The sequence below is a fragment of the Callithrix jacchus genome, chromosome 1 (genome assembly GCF_049354715.1).
Source record: "Callithrix jacchus isolate 240 chromosome 1, calJac240_pri, whole genome shotgun sequence".
Taxonomy (NCBI): Eukaryota; Metazoa; Chordata; class Mammalia; order Primates; family Cebidae; genus Callithrix; species Callithrix jacchus.
Window position 1 is genome coordinate 147,981,577 of NC_133502.1, and position 23,108 is coordinate 148,004,684.

Genomic DNA, 23,108 nt, shown 5'->3' on the forward strand with positions numbered 1-23,108 from the left:
ATTGGGCAAATGTGTTTTCTTTTTGTTCATTATTTGTTTCAACTGCTCCCATAAAATTGATTTATTGCCCACATTCTCAAAGCAGGCAATAATCCATATAATAATATGGGTCTATACTGAAGATGAACCATAATGTATGTATGGTACCTTCTAATTGTATTATATAATTGGATCTGCACAACTTCAGGAAGAACTACTGCATCCTTCCAGGCAAGAGACAAAGGAAATCTAAACTAGGAAAGTGACAGTGGGAGGAAGACACGTGGGAGTTTTCAAACCTGATTTCTGGTTTGGAAACCTGAGTGGATGATGGTACTATTCACTAAGATATGAAGAAGGTACAGTTTTGATGGGAAATATGAGTTTAGTTATGAACATTCTGAGTTTAAGCACTTGTCTACCATCCAGGCAGAGGTGGAGGTCATTAGATATGAAAGTATGAAACTCAGAGGAGACATCTGGGTAGATAAATTTTCTCTCTTTCTCTCTCTCTCTTTTTAAGACAGGGTCTCATTCTGTTGCCCAGGCTGGAGTACAGTGGTGCAATCACAGCTCACTGCAGTCTCAATCTCCTGGGCTCAAGCTATTCTCTTGTTTCAGCCTCCTGTGTAGCTGGGACCACAGGCACATGTAACCACCTGCCTAAATTTTTCTTTTTTTGGATGGAATCCATTCTGTCTCCAGGCTGGAGTGCAGTGGCATGATCTTGGCTCACTGCAACCTCTGCCTCCTGGGTTCAAGCGATTCTGCTGCCCTCAGCCTCCCAAGTAGCTAGGACTACAGGCACCCGCCACCTCACCTAGCTAATTTTTGTATTTTCAGTAGAGATGGGGTTTCACCATGTTGGCCAGGATAGCCTTGATCCCTTGACTTCGTAATCCCCCCAACCTCGGCCTCCCAAAGTGCTGGTATTACAGGGGTTAGCTATTGTGCCCGGCCCAATTTTTAAATTTTTTATAAAGATGAGGTTTCATCATGTGGCCCAGGCTGGTCTCCAACTCCTGAGTTCAAGTCATCTGCCTGCCTTGGTCTCCCAAAGTGCTGAGATAACATGTGTGAGACACTGAGCCCTGCCAGTAGACATATTCTTGAGAGCCATCAGCATATGATAGTAATAGACATACAGAAATAATGAGTATGGGGGAAGAATGGTGAGAACAATTTTAAGGGGAAGGAGGTGGCAGAGACCCATAGCAGAGGATAGAGCAGAAAAATGAAAATGAACACAGCTAGCATGAAAGAAAAGAAGGTAATATAGGAGGAGACATGAGTTTAAAGGTGAGATTTTTTAAAGATGGAAAAGACATGTTTACATGCAAATGGGAGAGAAACAATAAGATGGACCCACTGGGCACCTCTGAATCTGTCCATCACCACATCTGACTACAGCAACCTTAAGACAGTAATGACAACAGCTTCACTTTTGCCTTTCAAAACTAACACAAGTTCCTCTCTTGGGCAATCATATAAAAAAATGGGATTCTAGGAAATTTAGTTCTCAGTTTATCCATGTTGACATAACACAATCCTGCACAATCCACCACTTGTCAACTTGGTATTCACATACACGTCTTGAACCATATTTAATTTCCAAATAAAAACAATTACAAAACCATGCCTCTAGATAAATTGATGCAACAAATGAGTTTTGTCACTCATCTGGCACTCAATTAAGTCTTTTAAAGGCATTGCAAAAATCTATCAGCACTGGTACTGGAGTATGCCTGTCTAATTCCAGGTATGGCTGAGGTGGGAGGATTGCTTGAGGCCAGATTTGAGACCAACCTGGGCAACAAAGGGAGACCCCCATCTCTAAAAAAAAAACATCTTCTTCTAGGTAGGGAGAAGACTATTCTCCCAGGTTAGATAAAAACTGGCACTGGGCTCATTCTCTATAAAATGAGTGCAGAAACAATGCTGTATGAGATACTATGATGACAAATAAAGGATTCAATAAGCACAATGCATTTCCTCTTCCAAGTAGAAATGGTCCAACATAATCAGCCTGAACTAGGTGGCCTGAAAAAAGGTGCTGTATCTCCAGTTGGCATTGGTGTTTGCTAATCACAGTTGGAGACTCAGCCATGGAGGTAACCAGACTGGCTTTGGTGTGAGAAAGTCTGTGTTGCTGGATAACCTTTGTCCCTACAGCCACAGCCTTTTATTTATGAGTGCATTGGGCAAGGACAAGAATGACTGGGGAAAGAGGATGACCAACATCTACAAAACAGGTCATCTTGTCTATCTTATTGGTAAGATCCTTCTATTGTAAGGCCACACTTTGGTGAGCTTTCACCTCAGATACAAATATTGTCATATTTTGTAATCATTTAGAGAGGTCTACCCCCATATCTCTTTTCCAGACCTCATTGCCTCCATTTTTACAACCATCTTTCTTCCAACTAAGTTCATAACCAATTAACCAAACCATTAGTCACATCTCATGGATTAATAGATCCATACTTTAGTCTTCTCTCCTTCCAGGCAAATTAACCAAATAAGTGCACTACCCATTGGAAATGTTTCCTTTCAACACTGTCCTTCATGGCCACACCTAAATAGGGCATTCAATGCAGCTTCTTTCAGCAAATTTGGTAGAAATATTTGTAAACAAGATACTATTTTTTCTTCTTTAATCAAACTGTTCATAGGGAGCATCCCATGAAGCCATATGTGCAGATTGAAAAAGGAGAGGCAAGGCAGAAGTAGGATTCATAGGAATCTGAGACATATGTTGATGCAATTGACTTATGTCTTCAGGACCTGGGTGAGCCTGATCTTGTGCATTTCACCACCACTTAATGATGAAGTGCTGCTGTGCACACTCAACATTATAGCTTGTTGAGTCTGACATCACCTACTTTGCAATGGGCAGCTCAGATTGTATGCTAACTTCTTGGTTCATGGTAAAGTATTTAGTCTCTGTTAGGGTCCAGTAGCAAGTCAGAAGCTGTATCTCAAAAGACGCATAGCAACTGGGAGAGGGGGACATAATTTTGCTCCAAAATTCCAAAAAGTCTGAATTATGATTCACTCAGAAAGCTTGCCATGTGCTTTATAATGCATCTCTGTCAAGATGCTCCAAGAACTATTGGATCTGCTGGGTCAGACAACTGCTTCTGGTGGTCTTTACTAATGGGCATTGAGAAAAAAGCATCTGCTACATTGATAGCTGCCAGAGGGTATGCTGTTTTGCTTCAGCCAGGAAACCATATTTGGAGTTGTAGCAGGGTAAGCAGTCAAGAACAAGATGTATTAACAAAGTGGAGGAAAGCAGAGCAGGACAAGTAGGAGCCCATTTGGAAACTCTGTGTCCATCCATCACATTTTACTATAATGACCTTCAGAGAATAATGGCTGCTGCCTACTTCTATCTTCCATATTTACGCACATTTCTCTTTTGGGCCAACCCTAACCCTGAGTCACAGGGTAAATGAATACTGGGAAACATTGTTCCCAGCTTAACCAAGTTGATCCAGCACAATACAGTACACTGGTTTTGTGCATTATTATTTTTTATTCATTCATATATATAGATTGTATTTATTTTTCACATGTATAATTTAGTTCGTAATTTAAAAAAAAGATTTTAATACCAATATAAAAGTTGACGTTTAGAAGCTCCCACAATGGAGATATGTGTAACAAAATTATTTATGAATGGAAAAAATTATGTTTTATGTATACCACTCTTCCCTCTTCTAAAGAGGGGACTCCTTTTCTAAGTGCTGAGATGGGTCGGAGAATGCAAACTGGAGAGAGAACTATGAGATGGGGGCAAGATGATGAAGATGACTTGGGATGAGAGGCTGAAGAAAAATGTTCATCTGGAGAATGATTATGGAAGAACAGGGAAAATTTTTGAAGAGACAAGAGAGCTGCTATCCATAATGGAAAATTGGGGAAAGAGCATATTTAAATGGAATTTTATTAAGTTTTAAAATATGATTTTGCAATATAAAACCTCTTCTACTATCTACATGGAATCTTCAGTAAAACATCCATTTCTCATCCACGCATGGAAGAGGTGGACTTATGCTGGAGATATGTCAAAGTGCTGAATGCAGTCTCAATAGCAGGCCTGGAGCAAGAGCTATGGCTGCTCCCAGGAAGTCTGCCACAGCTCAGTTACATTGGTGACTAAAACATTGCAAAATACTGTTATTAAAGAATGGTAAGCAGTTTCTGTCCTACAAAAAGGCACTTTGAGGCAGACTATCTTTATTTCAGAGGGCTAAATCTCTGGCCCTTTAAGTCATACAGATATGAAGCAAGCTTTTGCCTATTGTTCTTGGGAAGATCTGTGATGCAACCTAAAGTAGATATTTTAGCCTAAATGCTAAGTGACTGTGCTAAAATATAAATTGTCCTAGCTAGGTTTAGCAACCAGAATTATGCATCTGCAGGCTTTGTTGCTTCTTTGGGAGAAATGTTTATTTTCTCTGCTCAAAATTAAACTGGATGTTCTTCACCTAGAAGCAGTTGCTTATTTCTTGTGGAGATGTGTGTACCCTTATGTGCAGAAATGGGAAGTCGTCAGGAAGAGAAAGGCAGGGGAAACATTTAAGTAAGATCTTCACCTTATCCAATAGTCTTTTAAATGACTAGGCTTGGCTCAATGCATGCCCCTGCTTAATGTTCTAGACATGAGACATGTGGTTAAGAGCATGGGTTCTGGCTGGGCATGGTGGTTCAAGTCTGTAATCCCAGTGCTTTGAGAGGCTCAGGGAGAGGAGTCACTTGAGGCCAGGAGTTCAAGACTAGCCTTGACAATATTGCAAGACCCTACCTCTGAATAAAAAATAAAGAGCATAGGCTCTGGAGATATACTGCTGACATCCAAATTCCCCTCTACCATATACAAGGCATGTTGCCTCACTGTCTTTATTTTAAAATAGGAAGGAGGATAGTTGTTACTTTATAAGGTTGTTAAAAGGATTAAGGATCAAAAGGGGTATAGAGACAGTTTAGCACACTACTTGGCATACAGTAATATCTTCATAAATTTTAGATATTGTTATTATCTTGAAGTTCAGGCCGAATAACTTAGAAAATTATGATACTGGGTGTCAATGATAAATAACTGTCTTGTTGAAACCAGAAGGTGAGGCCACACTCCTGTGCATAGGTTGGAGTCTCTTTAGAGGAAGTAAAATTCCCACCACCACTCATCCCAAGAAAATGTGAATCCCAGGGGAAGCGGATGGAATGAGAAACTATAGATAATGTAAGAAACGGGCCAGAAATGAATGAGACAGAAATACTAGAATGCCAAGTCCCAAATTAGTAATGGGGCTTCTGGGGTGCCAAAAATAAAATTCTCAAAATCAGAATAGATGAAGGCTGCTTAAGCTCTGATTCAGGGAGATTCCGCAGGATGACAAGAAACTTATATATGAACTAGAAGAAAGTTGGGCTTTGTACCTATCTTGGGATACTTGCTCACAATTTGTGAGGAACTAAATAGAATACCATTTCTATTGTTCTTGCTATGTAACAAACCACTCTAAAACTTAGTGGCATAAAACAACAATCTTACTGTCCTCATGGTTTCTATAGATCACGAATATGGACAAAGCACAGCAAAGATGGCTTGTTTACCTTCTCTGATATCTGGGCCTCAGCTGGGAAGGCTTGAAGACTGGGAATGACTTGATGGCTAGGGTTGTGGTCATCTGGAGGTGTCTTTGCAGTTGATGCTGGCTGTGGCGGGGACTTCAGTTAGGCTGTCAGCTGGAAAAAAATACAGTGGCCTCTCCATGTAGTATCTCTGTATGAGTCAGTTTGGTCTTCCTCACAGCTTGATGGAAGTGAAACTTTATCACTTTTTATCAATCCACCTAAGTCACACCTAAGTGAAGTCACACAGCATCACTCCTTCCAAAGTCACAAGCCCACCCAGATTCTAGGGAAGAGAGTTTAGATTCCACCTCTTTATGAAAAGAGAACAGAAGTCATATTGTTAAAAAAAAAAAAGGCATGTGGAGTGGGAATTATTCTTTTGATCATCTCTGAAAAATATAATCTGTCTTAGATGAATGGTCCTATTGAATTTCTCTTTTGCCTGAACCTTGGGGAATTCTTCTTATGTCCCTCAACAGCTGGGACTCAAAAGCCAAATGAGTAAGATATTGCTGTATTTGGGAGTCCAACAGGACAGTATTTCTGTAAAAGTTCCATTGGGAAAGGTTGGCTGGACAGTATGTAATCACCAGGAATATTAAAATCTCACAAAACAGAGAGTTAAAGAATAGGAACAAAACAATTTTGGAAAAACCAAAAGCAATGGAAGCAGATCCTGCTTGGAGGAGCAATGCTGGCAGAATGAAGAATGGAGAGAAATGGCAGATTGATAAAGCCACAAAAGAAAAAAAATAATTTCTGTGAAATATAAATAAACTTTGGGCAAAATTAACCAATCTTCATTTAGAAGCTGGCAGAAAACTTTTTTCAGTTAGGGAGGCCATTAACTGAGAGAAATTATTTGTTGTCAATGTGTATTAACCCTAAGCATTCTATCATATTTGAAAGTGACAGCTCAAATGGGGATTAGACATGGCCCTTCCCTCCTTCCCGCCTTCTCGCCTTCCCTCCTTTCCTCCTTCCTTCCTTCCTTCCTTTGCTTCCCTCCCTCCCTCCCTCCTTCCCTCCCTCCTTCCTTTCCTCTTTCTGTCTCTCTATCCCTTTCTTTTTTTGAGAAGAGTCTCACTCTGTTGCCCAGGCTGGAGTGCAGTGACTTGATCTCAGCTCACTGCAACCTCTGCCTCTTGGGTTCAAGTGATTCTCCTACCTCAGTCTCCTGAGTAGCTGGGACTATAGGCATGCAACACCATGCCCAGCTAATTTTTTACATTTTTTTAAGTAGAGACAGTTTTCACCATGTTGGTCAGGCTGGTCTCGAACTCCTGACCTCAGGTGATCTGCCCATCTTAGCCTCCCAAAGTGCTGGGATTACAAGTGTGAGCCACCATGCCCAACCCTGACATGGACCATACTTCTAAGAGATGGTGATATCTCAGAACCACACAGTAATTTGCTATTATTACATCTTATATATTAGTTCATAGGTATAACACATTATTTATTATGCTAAGCTATTGTTATTTTTTAAATGTTATATCTTTTATTTATTACGTTAAATATTCAGCCTCCTAATCAGTATGTGTTATCTCTGAATCTAGGTGATACTTTCTGGAGTTTGTCAAACTATTTAGTCATCACTACTTGGAACATTTTAGCACCAGGTGGCAGCAGGATCTGAGGGCTGAGAAAAAATACTTGGGAGGGAACTAAATACCTAATTAAGGATGGTCAATATGGAGAAGCAATTGCATTACTTCCTACTCCCCATGGTTAGATATCTCTCTCTCTTTCTTTCTCTCTCTCTCTCTCTCTCTCTCACATTTTAGTGAGTGACGATTCAAATTGAGCATACATCCTATTCCACTCCCCACCAAACACTCACATGTACTCTTACAGACACAGAGAAGAACCAGCCAGCTAAGTGGAGTATGCTGAAAGTTAGCCTCAGAAAAGCAAGAATGAGGGTAGTCTAGCTCATAGTCAGCCATAGACACAAAAAGCAAGATAAACCCAATTGGAATCTGTTAGGAAAATCCAGGACCTAAAGAACAGAGACTAAGTTCAAACACCAATTCCAAAGGGCCAGAAGCAGAACCAAAGTCGGGTAGCAGAAAGAGACAAAGAGATGTCAAGCAAGAGCCAGTAAGACTCTCACTTTGGCCGGGCGTGGTGGCTCACGCCTCTAATCCCAGCACTTTGGGAGGTGGAGGCGGGCAGATCACAAGGTCAAGAGATCGAGACCATCCTTGCCATGATGAAACCCCGTCTCTACTAAAAATACAAAAATTAGCGGGGTGTGGTGGCACGCGCCTGTAGTCCCAGCTACTCAGAAGGCTGAGGCGGAAGAATCTCTTGAACCCAGGAGGCGGAAGTTGCAGTGAGCTGAGATTGCGCCACTGCACACCAACATGGCAACAGAGCAAGACTCTCTCTCAAAAAAAAAAAAAGACTCTCACTTTAACAGTGTTACCTTTAGAGGTCAGTGAGGGTATGTGCCTGGTTATTCTGAGCTGGCCTAGAGACAAAAGAAACTAGACTCAAGCTGTCTTCTTAAATGTATCCAAGTGTTGAACACATCACCTCTTCAAAATTCTCCATTCTATACAGGCTGGCTAAAGAACAGAGGCCTGGGAACCCTTTGCTGGTTTCACCCTGCCCTTGCTGGGTAATCCAAACTGGCTGTTTACAAGCTTGAGGTGACTCCCTCATCAGATGTGAGTGTAAGTGCTAATCTTGTCTTGCCAGAAGACATGGTAGTGATTTGAGATGGCAGTTCCAACTTGCTCTTATTTAAGAAGCAATGCCTTAGTCACTTCAGATTTTGTTTGGCTAGAGCCAGGTATTTAAGCTGTCAACCTAGATAGAGATGCAAATTTTTTAAACACAAATACGAAATCATTTCAAAGTTCATTAAACAGATGTTTTTAGTTGGAGAGTAACTAAAAATTGCCAAGCTACTTTATTTTCTGATGATTCCTTCATGATATAGTTCCAAATAGTATTTTTCAATAAGTATAATTTTGAAGCATTTTTTTTAGTGGGTGTTAGAGCTTTTAGGCATTTTCAGTCTGTTTTCTGGTTGCTGTAAAGGCCCAGGTTTCAGCCTTGAAACATGTATCAAATTCTCCAATTAGTTATCATTATTTAAAGAATTCCTAAAAAGTTTTAAATGAAGTCTATCATAATTTTTTTTTATTCCTGAAGCTTTCCACATAGCTGTATATTTCACTGCAAGGCTATAAAAATAGATTTTCATGTCATACATCTAAAGAAGAAACAACAGTCTTTGTTCCAAGGAGTATTTCACAAGATTTACAGGGTTAACAGGTGGAAGGATTCAGCATTTTGCCTCTAGGAAGAAAAGACCAATGGGGTACGGTGGCTCACACCTGTAATTCTGGCACTTTGGGAGGCCAAGGAGGGTCAGACCACTTGAGGTCAGGAGTTCAAAACCAGCCAGATCAACATGGTGAAACTCTGTCTCTACCGAAAATACAAAAAAAAAAAAAAATTAGCTCGATGTGGTGGAGGGCGCCTGTAATCCCAGGTACTCGGGAGGCTGAGGCAGGAGAATTGCTTGAACCCAGGAGGTGAAGGTTGTAGTGAGCCAAGATCGTGCCACTGCACTCCAATCTGGGCAAAAGAGCGAGACTCTGTCTCAAAACAACACAACACAACACAACAAAACAAAACAAAGCAAAACAAAAAAAACAAAAACAAGAAAGAAACCTATTGTTCAGTAACAGCCTCTTGAGAAGTGTCTGTGTTTATGACTGGCCTTATGAACCAAGAGGTGGACTGTCTCACGAAGCAGGCATTTGTGGACAACTAGCAACAAGATGGAGTCAAGGTACACTATGGAGAAGGGTTGCTAGGTGCCAAAAGAGGCCTCGAAGGGATAGTACCCTGGTGTGATCTCCATGTTCCAGGCACTATCCCTCAGGAACCTGATTCAGCAGCATAATGGTAGTGGATGATCTCTCCCTCTCTCCTATCCCCTCCTTCTCTCAGATGAACATCCACTAACAAGCTCTGAGGTATAAACCAGGAAGTTCATCTATTAACTTATAACTAGGGTCTCAGATCTTCCGATAAGTATATATATTTTTATCTACAGGCAGATCTATATAGAAAGTGAAATTACTATCAAAAGTCTGCTGCACATAAGCATAGACTCAGAACAAGGGGAGTTAGTGATTCAATTGAATCATAGTTTTATCTTGGATCTAGCCTCATGTACTTGTCTTAGTAAGGAAGAGGGCAGATTAAATCCCTCTCATTTCTTTATCTGGACTTGATCTAAAAGCTTTTCTAGTTCTGACTTTTACACTTAATTTCACTTGATTTCCAGTGTTTTCTGGTACAAATGGAAGCATAACAGGAACCCAAGAGGGTCAGACAAACCACAAGGACAGAGAACTGTGTCTTAAGATATGTAAGTAAGAAGAAAGAGTACCTTAACTACTTTGCCTGACTTCGGATCTCTAGACACAGATAAATTACACCATAATATGCAAGAAATACAGATACTATTAGGAATCCTCTGAGACATTTGGAGACATTATAGAGATGAGAAGAGGTACTTGAGCCCTAAAAACAAGCAAATGTTCTGATTTTCTAAATAAAGAAATAATCTGAGCCAGAAAAGACAGGAAAGTAAATCTCAGACAAATCTCTGACATAGTTTAGGTAGATTACTGAGCCCAGAAAAGAATGCAGTGATCTCCAGGAAGCAGCATGAGTTCACTACAGATGCCTCAGCCATACCATTTGGCCATTTACTGTTTACTTTTCAGACATATTTATTTCTTGGTTTGTCACATTTAAGATTGAGCCCATGTTTAAATAATAAAATCAACGGGATGATATTTTATTTCTTTGTTGTGAATCAGTTAATGTAGCAGCAATATTTGTTCATCAGAAGTCTGGGTTAAATCCTTTAGTGAGTCCATCCTGACCAGGTGCCACATGTGCCACTCTTCCTTTTGTAGTAGAACTGGAAGGCAAAATTTCAGTTTCAGTGAGACTATATTGCTTTTATTTGAAACATCTCTAAATTCCTCTCTCAGAATTTTCTTCTGAAGTTTACTTTTTTCCCCACAGGTAGAAAGTCATTGCCCTTTGAAGAATAGATTTTTACCTTTTTCAGAAACAGTCAGTTCTATCAGAAACAAAAAGAGATGAACTTTGATCAGCTAGTCAATTGAATGATGGGGTAGAGGGAAAGAGGAATGCAAAGATGAGGGTATACAAAACTGAAACAAAAATTTAGTTGTAGGTCTTGTAAACTGGCCCTGAAAGCAATTTTTTTAATGGATAAAAATGTACTTAATACTTTTACAATTCTTAAAAATTATCTTGTTTCCAAATGTTTAAAAATGTAAGTTTATGCCGGGTGCGGTGGCTCACGCCTGTAATCCCAGCACTTTGGGAGGCCGAGGCGGATGGATCACAAGGTCAAGAGATCGAGACCATTCTGGTCAACGTGGTGAAACCCCGTCTCTATTAAAAATAAAAAAAAATTAGCTGGGCATGGTGGCGTGTGCCTGTAATCCCAGCTACTCAGGAGGCTGAGGCAGGAGACCTGCCTGAACCTGGGAGGTGGAGGTTGCGGCGAGCCAAGATTGCACCATTGCACTCCAGCCTGGGTAACAAGAGCGAAACTCTGTCTCAAAAACAAAAAATGTAAGTTTAAAATGATAAGGCAGATTGAACATAGAAATACATACAGACTTTTCTATACCTTCCTTTCTTCTGATCTAGCAATGTAATCCAAGCATTGTAGGTAACTTTTAGTTACAGAACAGATTTCATTTCATTTCAAATGCATTTTGATATGTATGATTTTTTAAAATCAGGATAGCAGATTTTATCTTCTAATGTTCTGATAGGCTACAAATCGTAGCTCCTTTATTTAAACTTAGAATTTTAAAAATACACGGGAACAAAGATTTAGGTAGTTTTAAGTTTATATCTTTTGTTAAATTCTTTTGAAAACAGAATTCAAACTTTAAATGCAAACATATTGTTGCTGATACATTTACATCATATTTAAGTATTATGTTATACGTGACTTTAACAGAATTTTTAAAGTTAGGAGATCAGCAGTAATGTCAAAAAGTAACATCTGCAACATTACTTTTCCAAACCTCATCCATGCAAATTTCTCTGGGGACATTTCAAATAATCTTCACCAAAATTAACTAAATAAGAAATAAAAAATAAGAAATATTTTTCTATTTATAATTAATCTTTTTCCTGATTTACAAAACTACATATAATTCGACAACATTTTATAAAAGCAAGGGAAGGATTAAAAATAAAGTGAATGTAGGAAAAATTATCCAGGGCTGAAGCAGAGATTCACATTCATGCTTCGAAGTCATATGTACTTGGCTAAATTTAGCTTAGGCTTTCTAACAGTCATTGTCAAGAAGGAAACAATCAGTTCCATTATTCACATGTGTTTTTTTTTTAAAGCACTATTTAGAGGGGTACAACATTTTAGGTTCTCGAAGCCTGGGGCTTGAGGAACTCAATCATCTGCTAGACAAAGATATTTCCTGGTGGTAAACTGGTTAAAAGCTGAATTAAGTACTGTATTTTGTCAGGAGGGCCCAAACCATGTCATTCCTCTGCTCTAAAACCTTCAGTGGCTCTCTACTGCCTATACATTAACTATACATTTCTTAATCTGATATTTGAAGCCATCCTCAAAACCAAGTCAGGATGAACTCCCTAAAGGCAGATAGCATTTCTTACTCAATATTACTAGCATTGTAACAGGTCCAGTGACAGTGTAGGTGTCAATAGATGCTCAGAAACAACTCTTTTATACAGGGACTCTCAATCACCCAAGAAAATTGGCAGAAACTTCTCCAGTCCTCTTTTCTCTACCTGTAAGGCCTTCCCCTGCCAGCTCTTCCAGTTAAATGCTACCCAGTTTCTTCAAAATCAATAATATCCTCATCACCAATAGTGGCTACAATAACATCACTTTGCATTTGCATTGTGCTCTACAGCTCACAAGTGCAGACACAAAAAATCCAATTCTATTCTCATAATCAGTCTTGCTTTATAGTCAGGGCAGGGATCATGGTCCTGGCTCCACACTGCAGAAACCACATCTTGTACAATATCACATCCTTATTGAATGGGAGATACTATTTCCTTCTGATTTCCACAACAGGTCGTGGTCTCTTTCTCTTCTTCAAACCCTTGTGGCATTCAGTTTGTGCATCTCTTATCAAAATAACTCCATTCATTTTACATAGTCCTTTATAGTTTATAAAAAAGTTTATCATGAAAAATTCTTATATTTTTCATTTTTACAACTTCATTTAGAAAAAGAAATAATCCTCTCCTTACCATGAGGCCCCTGCTGCTTCCTCCGCTCTCTCTAAAACTATAAAAAGTAAAAGCTACCCAGTAGATTTCATCACCATCACTGCATTCATTTTATCATCTACCAAGAACAATAGAAACTAACATTTCCAAGGTTCCTACTCTCTGGAAGGTGCTGCCATAATTTTTAAATAGATAATACTGCTTCATTTTACTTCTTTGCCCTTAGATTGTTAAATTCTCTCTCTCTCACGCGCGCGCGCACGCACACACACACACACTCACACACTCACACACCCAGAAACGACCCTACCTAATCTGAAAATAAAGTATGTACTCCTTCTCTATGGAGGAGTACTTTGACAAATGGGGAAAGAGAAGAGGAGTAGTGGTGATGAAAAGGAACTTAAATCCTTTCTGCAACTCTGCTACAGTGACTGATTTAAGAACCAAGTCTAGCTGGAGTCCATCGGGGGATCCAGAATGTGTTGACAACAGCTGCCAGTTAGGGGAATTTCTAGTGAAGATATCCTCAGGCAGGAAAAGACTCCAGCAGAGAGGTTTTGATGAGGAGACTCTTCTTCTTTCACCTTGGTTCTGAGTGACAGCTCCAAACCAGAAAAAGGCTGGAGAACAGAACCAAAGTGGAAGCCACCACCAGAAATCTTTTGGGTCTGAGGACTGGAAAGTCCCTGTGCTAAGATGCAGCATTCCACAACTCCAGGGGTCGCTCTTCACATGCCCCATACTGTGCACATGGCCTTGGAGTTGTGCAACATGGGGTCCTCCTCAGAGTATCTGGCTCTATCCTCGCATTCCACTGACTGCAAGTCACAGGGGACATCCATGTGGAGACCCTCAAGGGACCAGGGAACTTCCAAGCTTTCATTACTCATTTGATGATTGGGTGCTTGGCGTTTTGATTTCAGTTCACTTTACGGCTTCCAGTAATTTCATGTTAAAGGTGTCTATGACACACACTGGGATTCTCTAGACATGCTAAAGAGGAACTCAAAGGTGCGTATCATGCCAATTGTATGATCCCTCCTATAGCGTGACTCAAGCTTCTGATGGCAAAGATTTCTCTGGAAAAAAGATCAACTTCATCCAGACTGTGTGGTCTCCATTCTTTTAGCTCTGCTTTTCTTTGAAAAGCATTACTTTTTGAGAAAAGCAAATTAAGACATTATTTTAACTTACATATGAGGCCCAGTGACAATTTCCCATCCACCTTTCAGGTTTGTAGTTCCCAGAACTGACTGTACCTTAGAATTACTTATAGAAAATATATTGACACCTGGTTTCTACCCTAGGACAGATAAGCCAAGGTCTCTGAAGGTGCGGCCCAGGCAACTACATCTTTTTTTTTTTTTTTTTTTTGAGACAGAGTCTCACACTGTTGCCCAGACTGGAGGAGAGTGGCATAATCTTGGCTTACTGCAACCTCCATCTCCTGGGTTCAAGTGATCTATCTGCCTCAGCTTCCTGAATAGCTGGGATTATAGGCACATGCCACCATGCCTGGCTAATTTTTTGTATTTTTAGTAGAGATGGGGTTTCACTACATTGGCCAGACTGGTCTTGAACTCCTGATCTCATGATCCACCCCCCTTGGCCTCCCAAAGTGCTGGGAGCAACTACATCTTTTAAAAGGTTTCTACGTGATTCATTGTGCTGTCAGGGTGGTGAACCTGCTGTGCCTTGGGTAGTTTTCTTATTCTTCCTCTGATCTCAACCTCAGTGATCTTCAGAAGGTTTGCTCAGCTGGAGAAACTCAGTTATGAAACTGGAGAGGACACCAATGAGATCAAAAAAAACAATGAGATGCACAGGTCATCTAAAACAAATATTTATCAAGTGCCACATTCCTGGTCACGTAGTAGGTGCTGAAAACACAAAATAATTATGACAAAGTCCCTGCCTTCGAAAAGTTTCTGCTCTAGCTGGAAAGACAGGTATGTGAATTACTGTAATATAGAGCAAAATTAAATCAAGGTATTATGGGAGCCCAGGATGGGGGAATAAGGGAAGGTTTTGGAAGAGAAAATACACTTGAGGTAGGTGTTCAAGGAGGAATAAAGTTCTGATCAGTGGAAAGGAGGCAGAAGGCATTGCAAAGAGAGATGTAGCTTGAGCAAAGGCATAGAGGCAAGAAAGTGGATGGGATATTAAGGAATTACAGGAACCTAGTTCAGAAAATAGTAGCCTATGAGGCTGGAGGTTTTTTTATTTTAATTATTACTTTCAAAATTTTTTGTAGAGATAGGGACTCATGTTGCCCAGGTGGGTCTCAAACTTCTGGGCTCAAGCAATCCTCCTGCCTCAGCTTCGCAAAGTGCTTGGATTATAGACATGAGCCACTGCACCTGGAGCGAGGCTGACGATTTAAATTTAAATGTGAAACCAGGCACATTGTTTCTATGATTGTACCTGTGAATAGCCACTGCAGTCCAGCCTGGGCAATACAGTGAGACCCTGTCTCTTAAAATGCTTTTGAAATTAAAAAAAAATTGGTGGAAGGCCTTAGAAGCCCTCATAAGTAATGTGTAGGTGTTATGAATTTGTGAGTCTATATGGCCTGTGTCTTAGATGGAGAGAATACAACAAAGATTCAAAATCAAATAGTGCCATGATAAGATCTGAAACAAATAGAAACAGGATCAATATGAACTTTGATAAATACATCTGAGGTAGTTACTCATCCTGTTCTCCAGCAGCCTTCTCTGTTTTTATGCTTTAGCACTTGTAGGTGCTAACCATGAGGCAGAAAGCTGCAGAAAAGCCACTTAAATTATTCATCCTAAATCAAGCTGGGTTTAAGAGTCTCCTCTTGCTGTTCCCACTACTCAGAGGGACCTGGATATACCACTGCTGCATTTTTTTCTGTGCCTTGTACATATGTTCTCTCTGTTCAGAATGCTATTTTTTCCCTTCTGTGATAATGCCCATGTACTGACTAAACTCTTAAGTTGCCAGCTGTGTGTGTCTTTCTATAGCATTTTTGTAGGGACAGCGAATATAACACTTATTGATTACATTATATTTAGCAACATGTCTGTCTTTCCCCCAAGACTGAACCCCTGGAAGACAGAAACAGGATCTTTTTAAACTTTCCATCACCAGGACTCAGCACAGTGGCTAACACGCTGGTTGTGCAGACTGAATGAATGAATGAAGGAGAAAGCACTTACCAGATGTTGGAAAGATTCAAACTTACCAATTATGTTCTTTAATGTTTAGGTATTGGGATTCAGGACATTTTTTTCCATATGTAAAACCATTTGCTCAGGTCAAAACACTTCTCTTCTAAAGTGTTCACTTATCTAAGCAAAATGACAGTTGCTGAACCTATCAATTTATTTCCATGAAACATGCAACATTTCTCTCTTTAGTACTCATCTGCCAAGGAAATATTAAAGTTAATGTATTGGGAAATACATTAATATAGGAAATATTAAAGTTAATAGCTAGAAATGTAAATATCACTCAAAAAGCACCTGAAAGCCACTGAAGCCTACAAAAGGGGAAAAGTTCCCGCAGGGCTATGACAATAGAATTTGGGCTTCCTGGGATAAGAAGAGAGAGGGTGGTGCTCTTTGTGAATTTTGATGATTTCATGGGCATTATCACAGTTCCTTAAATGTATTCCACTAGTTGGAGGATTAAAAGGTTTACTGGTGAGAGTGTCAGCTGTCAAAGGACAGAGGATAGAGTCTACAATCTTGTAAAAGAGAGCTCCAGCAGCTTCTCCAACAGGAATCTTGAAATATTTGTTATTTCAGGAATAATTTTGCCCTACTGTTATACTTCCTTGGTTCTTTAACAATCCTCTTGCCCCTGGAAGAAATAACAGGTTTAAGGAACTTAATTTTTGCACTGTTGCTCCCAAACTCTATTTGTGAGGTGCCTTGTCTATTTCTCCTTACATTTGTATTGGCTTTTGCCTCATGTATTTTGATGCTCTGTTGTTAGGTGTGTACACATTATGGATTGTTTTGTCTTCTTGGAGAATTGAATCATTTATCATTAGGTAACATGTTCTTCTTCATCCTTGATAATTTTCCTTGTTCTGAAGTCTACATTGTCTGAAATTAATAGAGCTACTCCAGCTTTCTTTTGAATAGTGTTAGCGTATATTATGCTGAATTGTGTCCCCTCTCCCAAATTTTTATTGTTGGAATTCTAATCCCTAATACCTCAGAGTGTGACTTGTATATTTGGATACAGGGTCTTTAAAGAGGCATAAAATTAAAATAAGATAATAAGAATGGGCCCTACTCCACTATGATTAGTGTCCTTATATGAAGAGGAAATCTGGACACAGACATGAACAGAGGGAAGCCTATGTTCTCAAGAGGGAGAAGATGGCCATCTACAAGCCAAGGAAAGAGGCTAAGAACAGTTCCTTCCTTCATGATCCTCAGAAAAAATTAATTCTGCCAACACCTTAATCTCAGATTTCTTTTTTTTTTTTTTTTTTGAGACAGAGTTTTGCTCTTGTTACCCAGGCTGGAGTGCAATGGCACAATCTCGGCTCACCACAACCTCCGCCTCCTGGGTTCAGGCAATTCTCCTGCCTCAGCCTCCTGAGTAGCTGGGATTACAGGCACGCACCATCATGCCCAGCTAATTTTTTGTTTTTTTAGTAGAGACGGGGTTTGACCATGTTGACCAGGATGGTCTCGATCTGTTGACCTCGTGATCCACCCGCCTCAGCCTCCCAAAGTGCTGGGATTATAGGCTTGAGCCACTAAGCCCAGCCTGATCTCAGATTTCTAACCTCCAGATTGAGAGAACATAAATTTCCCTTGTTTAAGCCACCTAATTTCTAGAACTTTCTTATGGAAGCCCTAGCAAATGAATACAACATGGTATCTCTTCATCTATCCCATTACTTTTAACTTTTTGTGTCTTTTTAGAGTGAGTTTCTTGTAGACAACATATGGGTCTTGTTTTTTATTGTGTGACAATCACACTGAACAACAAAAAAAAAGATATATTTGGACAATTCACACTTAAAGTGGCTATTGATGTATTTGGTTTAATATCCACATATTTCCAGTGTTTTTACTCATTGCACTTGTTGTTTCTTTTTGTTCCCCCTTTTTTCTCTTCTTTCGCATATCAATTACACTTCCTTTTGATTTTTTTTTAAGTAGTTGCCTTAGAGTTTCCAATATACATTCACAACTGATCTAAGTCTACTTTCAAATAACACAACGCCACTCTAGAGGTAGTGCAGTTACCTTACTCCCAATTCCTCCCTCCCAACTCTTCGAGCATTTATGCCATTCATTTGACTTATCCATATGCTATCATCACCAACTATATTATTACTGTCATTACTTTAAACAGAGAGCTGAAAGGTTTAAAGCATGGGAGGGGCAACAGGACACATACCAAATTACTGTACTAAAATGTAGACTAATGGATAAAAAAACCCAGAAAATCCACATTATAAGGTAGTCATTTGGAGGAAGAAGGCATTAAATCTAGAAATATTAGGAAAGGCCACATTTGGTATGAACATGGAAAGATCAGTAGGATTTGGACATGCATAGAGGAAAGAGCAATTGGTAGAGAATATCCCAGGTGGGAGGCAGAGGGTGGGGAAAGGATTGGGATTAAAAAACACTGAGAATTTCAATTTGGTTAGAACTAAAGATGTGTGATGGAGAGTAATTGGAAATAAAGTTAGGAAGCAAGGTTGGGCCCATGTGGAATTTCTATTAACCTGCATGTCTGTACATCTGTCATGTGATATTGACATTCATAATAATAACTAAGATACTACAAAACCCAAGGTGCTAAAGCAAAAAACTAAAATACTACAAAACCCAAAACTGCTAAAGTAAAAATAACATTTAATGTAATTTTAATGCTATTTGTTTACTGTGTTCTCATTGTAACCATAGTATAAAGTTCCGCTTTTGAGGAGGAGTTAGGTTGGTAAGGGACATAAATAAGAGTAATTAAAGTCAATGAACAAAGCAAAAATTGCATAGTCAAAATTATCCTTGAAAATTCTTTAAATTGTCCATAAGGTTCATTAAGCATGACTTTATAAATACTATTTTATACAATAATTATTAGGCACACTAAGTTGTAAGAATAACTAAACTAGATAATCTAAAGAACAAAAAGAGGGAGGGGAAAAAAGGGAATGAAATTTATAAGCACATTTCTGGGCATTTAAGTCACTCCATATATAAAATGATCATGAAATTCCTATGTAGTGAATGAGAGATAAGTGGAAAATCCTAGCATTCCTGATTATCTGCAGTGTTTACTCCTTTGGGTTTGAGATAAAGCCTTTTAACCTTACTATATATATATGAACAGACTGTTTGATGATGGTGTGTGTGGTGGCAGAGGACAATAAAGCAGACAGTGAGGTTTAAGTACTAAAGTCAGTGGATTCATTACATATATGTTTAAACTGATATAAGATAGTAGGAACATCAACTTTTGTGTCTACAATAGTTAGAATTCTCTTAGTGAAAGTAGTAGAAGTTCAAGAGAAAAAAAAATAGTAGAAGTTCATCTGAGCTAGTTAAAGCAATTAAAGAAAAATGAGGGATAGATTGGAGGGAGGTGGGGCCAGATGGCTGAATAGACACCTCCAGTGAACATCCCTCTGCCAGGAATAGCAAATTAAAAAACTATCCAAACAAGAAAGCCCCTTCATAAGAACCAAAAATCAGGTGAGTGATCACAGTACCTGGTTTAAACAACTTATCAAGGTCGGGCACTGAAGAGGGTAGGAAGGACAGTCTTGAATTGCTGAAACCACCCCTCCTTCATTCTCCAGCAGCAGCCATGTGGTGAGAAGAGAGAATGTGTATCCCTGGGGGAAGAAAAGCACAGTGATGGTGAGACTTTGCACTGGAACTCAGTACTGTCACAGTGGAAAGCAACGCAAGAAAGAATTCGGCTGACGCTCACAGAGCACCATTTAGACCAGCATTAGCCAGAGGGGGATCACCCATCCCAACAGTCAGAACCAGAGTTCCAGCAAGCCACACAACCATGGGCTAAAGTGCTCTAGTACTCTAAGTAAACTTGAAAGGCAGTCTAAGCAACAAGGACTGCATTTCCTGGGAGAGTCCTGGTACTGTGCTGGACTCAGAGCCAGTGGACCTGGGGTGCATGTGACCTAGTGAGACCTTAGCTGGGGTGGCCAAGGGAGTGCTTGTGTCAAAACTCCCTCAAGCCTGGGAAGCACAGCTTGCAGCTCCAAAAGAGACTCCTTCCTTCCACTTGAGGAGAGAAGAAGGAAGAGTAAAGAAGACTCTGTCTTGCAACTTGGATACCATCTCAGCCACAGTAGAACAGGGTACCAGGAAGAGTCCTGAGGCCCCCAAACCAGTTCTAGTTCCTGAACAACATTTCCAGACACACCGTGAGCCAGAAGGAGACCCTCTGCCTTGAAGAGAAGGACACAGTTCTGGCAGGATTCATCACTTGCTGACCAAAGAGCACCTGGGCCTTGAATAAACCCCACCAGCAGCAAGGCAGTACTCTCACAGGACTTGGGTGAGACTGCTAGCTTCAGGTGTGACCCAGCACCTTCCCAGCTGTAGTGGCTATGAAGAGAGACTCCTTTGGTTTAACAAAGGAGAGGAAAGAGTAAGCCTTGCAACTTGAGTACCAGCTTGGCCACAGTGGAGTAAAGCACCAAGTAGGCTCCTGGGGTCTCCGATTCCAGGCTTTGGCTCCTGGATGGCATTTAGATCAACCCTGGGCCAGAGGGGAGCACACTGCCCTCAAGAGAGACCCAGGCCTGATAGTATTCACTGCAAGCTGACTGAAGAGCCCTTGGGACTTGTGTAAACCAGGCAGTACTTGCCATAGGCCTGGGGCAGTGGTGGCCACAGGGAAAAACTCCTTCTGCTTAAGGAAAGGAGAGGTAAGAGTGGAAAGGACTTCATCTTGTGGCTTAGGTGCTAGCTCAGCCACAGTAGAATAAAGCACTAAGGAGCCAGGCTCTGGCTCCCAGATAGCATTTGTGGACCTGTCCTGGGCTGAGGGGAGCTTACAGTCCAGACAGGAAGGACACAGGCCTGGCTGGATTTGCCACCTGCTGACTGAAGAGCCCTTGAACCTTGAGGAAACACATGCAGGAGCCAGGCAGTGGCTGCTGCAGGCCTTGGGCGAGACCTAGCGCTGGGCAGACTACAGGTATAACCCAGCATAGTCCCAGTGGTGGTGGTCATGGGGGTGCTTGTGTCACTCCTCCCCTAGATCCAGGCAGCTCATCATGGAGAGACTCCATTTATGAAGAGAACGAGAGTCTCTGCCTGGTAATCCAGAGAATTCTCTCGGATCTTACCCAAGACCACCAAAGCAGTACATCTACAAGTCTCCAAGAATCACAGCATTACTGGGCCTAGAGTAACCCCTAATCCAGATATGCTTGCAGTGAACAGAGACTTAGATCACAACACTCAATTCCCTCTGAATACTCAGAAATCCTTCCCAAGAAGGATAGGTACAAACAAGCTCAGGCTGCAAAGACTGCAATAAACACTTAACTCTTCAATGCCCAGACATTGCTGAATATCCACAAGCATCGAGACCATCAAGGAAAACATGACCTCACTAAACAACATAAATAAGCCACCAATGACAAATCCTGGAGTGACAGAATTATGTAAACATTCAGACAGAGAATTCAAAATAGCTGTTTTGAGGAAGTACAACAAAATTCAAGATAACATACACATATAAAGAAGGAATTCAGAATCATATCAGATAAATTTAACAAAGAGATTGAAATAATGTTTAAAAACCAAACAGAAATTCTGGAGCTAAAAAATTCAACTGACATACTGAAGAAGGAATCAGAGTCTCTCAACAACAGAATTGATCAAGCAGAAGAAAGAATTAGTGAGCCTGAAGACAAGCTACTTGAAAATATACAGTCACAGGAGACAAAAGAAAAAAGAATAAAAAAGAAGAAAGCATGCCTACGAGATCTAGAAAATGGCCTCAAAAGGGCAAATCTAAGAGTTACTGCCTTTAAAGAGAAGATAGAGAGAGATTGGGGTAGAAAATTTATTTAAAAAGATAATAACAGAGAACATTCCAAACCTAGAGAAAGCTGTCAGCATTTAAGCACAAGAAGATTATAGAACACCAAGAAGATTTAACCCAAAGAATACTACTTCAAGGCATTTAATAATCAAACTCTCAAAGGTGAAGGAAGGAAAGAACCTTAAAAGCAGTAAAAGAAAAGAAGCAAATAACATACAAAAGAGCTCCAATATGTCTGGCAGCAGACTTCTCAGTGGAAACCTTATAGGTTTGACATGGCAGTGCATATGGCATGACAGAGTGGCATGACATATTTAAAGTGCTGAAGAAAAAAACTTTTATCCTAGAATAGTATATCCAGCAAAAATATCCTTCAGCCATGAAGAATAAATAGAGACCTTCCCAGACAAACAAAAGCTGAAGGATTTCATCAACACCAAACCTGTCCTACAAGAACTGCTAAAGGGAGTTCTTCAATCTGAAAGAAAAGGATGTTAACAAGTAGTAAGAAGTGATCTGAAGGTAAAAAACTCACTGGTAATAATAAGTAAACAGACAAAAACAGACTTTTTTTCTTAAGACAGGGTCTGGCTTTGTTGTCCACCCAGCATGGAGTACAGTGGTACTATTAATAACATAGCTCACTGCATCCTCAACTCCTGAGCTCAGGTGATCCTCCCACCTCAGCCTTCTAAGTGGCTGGGACCACAGGCCCATGCCACCATGCCTGGCTTATTTATTTAAAAAATTTTTTGTAGAGACAGGGTCTTGCCATATTGTCCAGGCTAGTCTCAAACACCTGGGCTCAAGCTGTTGAGACTGCCTGCTCAACATGGCCAAGACTGCCTTGGCCTCCCAAAGTGCTGGGGTTATAAGCATGAGCCACTGTCCCCAGCCAAACAACACTGTAATTGTGGTATGGAAGTTACTCATATCTTGAGCAGAAATACTAAAATATGAACCTATCAAAAATAATAATTACAACAACTTTTCAACAGACAGTATAATAAAATATAAATAGGAACAACAAAAAGTTAAAAAGCAAGCAGTTAAAGTGTAAAGCGAAGTGTAGAGTTTTTATTACACTTCTCTTTGCTTATTATTTTTACAACCAGTGTTGTCATCAGTTTAAAATAATGGGTTAT

General features: G+C 40.1%; 1 long non-coding RNA gene across 2 annotated transcripts in view; it reads right to left on the reverse strand.

Annotated features, from left to right (window-relative positions):
• LOC103794196 (uncharacterized) overlaps nt 1-23,108 on the reverse strand; it is a 33,074-nt gene that overhangs the window by 5,294 nt on the left and 4,672 nt on the right. Inside the window, exons 3-4 of one of the 2 annotated variants that reach the window (XR_008482398.2) lie at nt 19,649-19,774; nt 5,602-5,733 (exon numbers count right to left, since the gene is read on the reverse strand). This is a non-coding gene — a long non-coding RNA (uncharacterized LOC103794196). Of the gene's footprint in view, nt 1-5,601; nt 5,734-10,423; nt 10,580-19,648; nt 19,775-23,108 lie in introns of those variants that run through there. The other variant, XR_008482397.2, reaches the window with a different exon arrangement.